Source organism: Sprattus sprattus (genome assembly GCF_963457725.1).
Source record: "Sprattus sprattus genome assembly, chromosome: 3".
NCBI classification, from domain to species: Eukaryota; Metazoa; Chordata; class Actinopteri; order Clupeiformes; family Clupeidae; genus Sprattus; species Sprattus sprattus.
Window position 1 is genome coordinate 52256933 of NC_137922.1, and position 5000 is coordinate 52261932.

At 47.0% G+C, this 5000-nt stretch overlaps 1 protein-coding gene across 1 annotated transcript in view; it reads left to right on the plus strand.

The window, feature by feature from the left end:
- Positions 1-5000, plus strand: part of grip1 (glutamate receptor interacting protein 1) — a 199734-nt gene that overhangs the window by 68765 nt on the left and 125969 nt on the right. The window lies entirely within an intron of this gene.

Genomic DNA, 5000 nt, shown 5'->3' on the forward strand with positions numbered 1-5000 from the left:
TGTCCGTGTGCGTGTTGTCTGGCTGGTGTGTGTGTGTGTTGTCTGGCGTGTGTGTGTGTGTGTGTGTGTGTGTGTGTGTGTGTGTGTGTGATGTCTGGCTGGTTTGTTTGTGTGTGTGTCCGTGTGCATGTTGTCTGGCTGGTGTGTGTATGTGTCCATGTGTGTGTTGTCCGGCTGGTGTTTGGGTGTCGGTGTGCATTTTGGCTGGCTGGCTGGCTGGTGTGTGTGCTGTAATGAGACTTACTCTGGCCCTAGGATATGGGTCTGGGGTTAAAACACAGACCACAGATGCTGTGCTCTAGTCTATGCAGGTGAAATGGGGTTGAAAATTAATTTTATGCTGCAGACGACCCTCTGTCAACACTTCACTGTGGTGCATGTGTATGTGTGTTTTTTTCAATGTATTTTGACAGCAATGCTTATAGAGAAAAGAGTGTTTTCATTCATAGGCTCCATGAATGTTCACAACGCCATAGTGAGTGTGTATGAGGCAGAGAGAGAGAGAGAGAGGCAGAGAGAGAGGCAGAGAGAGAGGCAGAGAGAGAGGCAGAGAGAGAGGCAGAGAGAGAGGCAGAGAGAGAGGCAGAGAGGGAGAGAGAGAGGGAGAGAGAGAGAGAGAGAGAGAGAGAGAGAGAGAGAGAGAGAGAGAGAGAGAGAGAATGCAGTATATGTGTGTGTGACTGACATAAAGCATGTGTATTTCTGTACTGGGATGGACTCTCCCCCTCATTTGTGCAGGGTCTAATGTGCTAGTTTGTGTGTGTGGCGTGTGTGTGTGTGTGTGTGTGTGAGTGTAAGTGTGAGTTTGAGTGTGTGTGTGTGTGTGCGCGGGTGAAGCCAGGGAGGAGAGCTCCACAGCTCTAGCTCTATTCTGGCTTCAGCCCTCTGCCATCATGGCACACACACACACACACACACACACACACACTCTGTCAGCCTGCTAAAAGCTGACAGACGGGTGGGATCAAGCAGACAGACCCTCAATCCCCCCCGCTCAAACACACACAGTACATGCACACACACACACACGTATACAGAGAGTGACAGAGTAGTCTTCATCTCTCTGTCTTTTAGTTACACACCCACACAATATTCAATAGTACATTATATTACTTATGTTTCTCTCCTCTCTCTCTCACACACACACACACATATACACACAAAGAAAGAGAGAGAGAGAGAGACCCTCATCTCTCCTGTGTCCCATATCTCTGTATTAACCTCATGTCACACTGCTGCAATTATCCATAAGAGAAAGGGGGAGAGAGAGAGAGAGACAGAGAGAGAGATCCCCCTCTGCCTATATCATTCTCATTCTCTCTCTCTCCCCCCCACTCCCCTTTTCTCTTGTGGATAATTGCAGCTGTGTGACACATATATATATATATAAAAAAAACATGTACCGGACTCTGTGGATATCACATGTGTGTATTATGTTCTGTGTGTGCCTGTGTGTGTGTGTGTGTGTGTGTGTGTGTGTGTGTGTGTGTGTGTGTGTGTGTGTGTGTGTGTGTGTGTGTGTGTGTGTGTGTGTGTGTGTGTGTGTGTGTGCGTGCGTGCTGCGGTGTAATCTGATCAAATACATAATCCTTGTGGTAGACCTTCATCTGTCTCACTGCAACATTGATCCATGCATCTGGACCTCTCTCTGTCTCCCTCTTTTTTATCTCTACCCCCCCCCCCCCCCCTCTCTGTTGCATGAGTGGACATGGTGTACATTTGTGTGGCAAGCCAGATACCAGAGCAAACATTGCAACAAACATGCAAACATTGTATACACACAAGAAAAACAACTTTCCACTAAATATATGTACAATCCCAGATAATTACCTCAGTGCTGTCAGCATGCTTAAGGCATGTGCATGTATGCCAATGTTCCATGTGGACTTTATAGGCCAGTAGGCCTGTAGGTTACTACTACTAATACCACTGTCCTAATCTTTGGAATGTTGCCAGATGTATCGTAGTGCAGCGAAACATTGTCACTGACCTAAATGCATGCTGACTGCATTTCAAATATGTTTTCAGGTCAGGAGTTCAGCATTAGCAAATCTGGGTATTAGTCCTTCCCTCTGTCGAGAGGATTTGACTGAGAATACTGTCCTGGACGAATCCATTCACGTTCCAGTGTTGTTTGATGTCAGTCTCTGCCTTCAGACCACCCGTGAAATATGACACAAAATCCACTTTAGTGGAAGTGTGGACGCGCACTCTGGATATGATAGAAAAGCTTTGGCAATGAACTGTGACTGTGGGATCACTATTAAAACCATCTGATCCCTTTGAAGTGTTTTCAGAACTGCAGGGCAAACACAAATGATCATAATTGATATCTCGAACGCCACAGGAACTTGGCATTGGTAAAGGATATAATCACGCCAGCATTTTCAAGCCCGCCAGAGACTTAACATATGCAATTTTGCATTGTATGTTAATTCTGCGCAGAGATGGATCTTATTATACCCAACCAGGCAAAATAAGTCTTCAAGTTTTAGTATCACTTTTCACAGTATCGCAGTTTCGCTTCAGAAAATAGTACTGCTTGTCAGAGCAATGCGTTTCATTCCAAGGAAAATGTTCACACACCATCACATTAGCTTGAAGACCGTATGCCCATCTGGTTGCGTAACAGCGTAAGGAGCATCACACAGCCTCGGCTCTTGCCGCCCCGAAGAAAATCCATTGATGATAAAGAGCGTAATTTGTCAGGTAACCAGCTGTCCATGGCAAAGCGGCTAGAGTAACTTCAAAAGCCCCCCCGTCAGATGGCTGCGCTGAGGAAGACGACAGCACGATCTGTGCAGCCTGTATACAATCGCCGCCCTCTAGACTGAGCGCGGGCTGCGAAATCTGACTGTTTCTTTACGCCGGAGAGCAAAAATATGATTTGTCTCTGCAAAGCTGTTATATTGATGGCGAACCTCGAGCTGCGCTGAAACCGAACGAGCAATCTTTGCAGCTGGCACGCGGTCGGGAAGCAGGGGAAGTCTGCCCTTCTCCGTTGGGATAAGGCGCCTGCGATGTGCCGGGAATCCGGATGCTCGAGTGCAGAAACAACGTTATCAGAGCCCTCTCACAAGCACTTGGAGCGCAAGCACTGAGCTAGTATGATAGCGGTTTCTTTCAAATGCCGGTGTCAGATATTGCGGAGAGTGAACAAAGGTACCGTGCCTATCAATTCTCCCATTCTTCCTGTGTGTGTACGTACGTGTGTGTGTGTGACTACCCGCGGCGTGAGTGTGGGTGCGAGCATCTCGGTGTTGGGGCCAGTGCTACATGAGGCCGGTGGAGAAAAGTGCTGACATTTTCGCTTGATAATGTCCGTGCGGGTTGTTCAGACAGCACACGGGATGCAGGATGAGATCGAATAGAGTGGGAGAGAAGGAGAATGTCACCCTGTGCGCGTCTTTGTTTTGAAGCTCCTTGGCTCAAGTGACTGCATGATGCAGAAACGTTCAAAAGTCATCTTTGAAGTATTTTTGTCGACTCTTGTGTGTGGGGCAATACGAATATACATTAGGAACAAGTGCCTTGTTTTGCGACCTACGCTCTGTAAGCCTCTACGGCATGAAGACTCAGGAAATGCTTTAAAATATCCACTCTTCATCTCGTTTATTATTCGAAGCAAACCCAGTCAGTCAAAGTCTTTTTTTTTCTCCACGATGTGTTCATTGAAGAAGACATGGTTGACGTCTGTGTCTGCTGGTATGACGGCCGTGACCGATTACGGTAGACGACTGAGAGCCGGGCCAGGTGCACCGTTTGTATTCCGCGCACCGCCTGCGTGACTGATGGATTCGTTCAGATGTGATAGTTGTATCGTGTCATTCACATACGGCACTTCTCTAAACAAGTCAAACGCTCGACGAAAATATTCACTGAATACGATTCCGCATGAAGATAATTATTTTCTTTATACCGCGATAGAAAGAAAATATTTTTTTGGAAACGTATCCAGTTATCTTGTGTTTCCCGCACTTATTCATCATAGATTATGTCTTTTATATCCTTCTTATCCGCAGAAGGATATTAATTATTTGTATACATGTGTCTCTCCGTAAGTCAGATGCAGCTGGCATCGTTTGAAAGTGAAGGCTTTGAGTTGCAGCAGTAGGACTCGTCGCTGGAGTGCCTCTTGTGCGTAGCCCTCGCAGGAGAATACTTGACCTCAATATTTTAAGTAAACATCCAGCTGTCCATACAGAGTGTGTAACGGTATGCTGGTTCTGTAAAACTAGGGCTGCCCGTGACGTCACATGGCATTATGCAAAGCCCCACTGTTCGGGGACACTCAGACACCCCTCCTCCGTGTCTGTGTTGGGGTGGGCAAGTTTGAGAGAGAGAGAGAGAGAGAGAGAGAGAGAGAGAGAGAGAGAGAGAGAGAGAGAGAGAGACTCCTGTGTGTCTGTGTTGTGGTGGGCAAGGTTGTAGCCTTCCAGTAAAGGTGTGTGGGGGAGGGGGGGGATTGAAAGAGAGGGATTCCCATCAGTTTCCAGTGCTTACACAACTGTTTGCTTAGGCATTTCATTATGATTTTATTATCTCTTCCTGAACTATGTTTGTAGTTGTAAAGGGAAAGAGAGGGGGAGAGTGAACACAGCGTGAAGAGGTTTACGGTGACCAAAGTGCTGGTGGTGGTGGTGGTGTTGATGTGACTTAAGGATGCATTTCTGACTACATGATGTCCTCATAATGCAAAGATATTGTCTACCTACGGTTACAGCATTGAGTAGAAGCTGTGTATGCTGTTCTAGGCAGGGACGTGCACAGGAGTGGGCTAAGGTTGCTTGGGCAACTGCCTGTTTGCCCTCCTCGACTGAAGTTGCCCCTCCGAAGGAAATATATATTTATCAGGGGACGGGGCGTGGCAGCGACGGTTAGTAAGAGTTTAAAATGATATTGGCAAAATTTGCAATCAGGGGACGTGGCAGCGGCGGTGAGAAAAATGAATGTGTTGCCCCTTTTTTTCCAGGGCAGAGCAACTGCCCTTCAAAATTCCT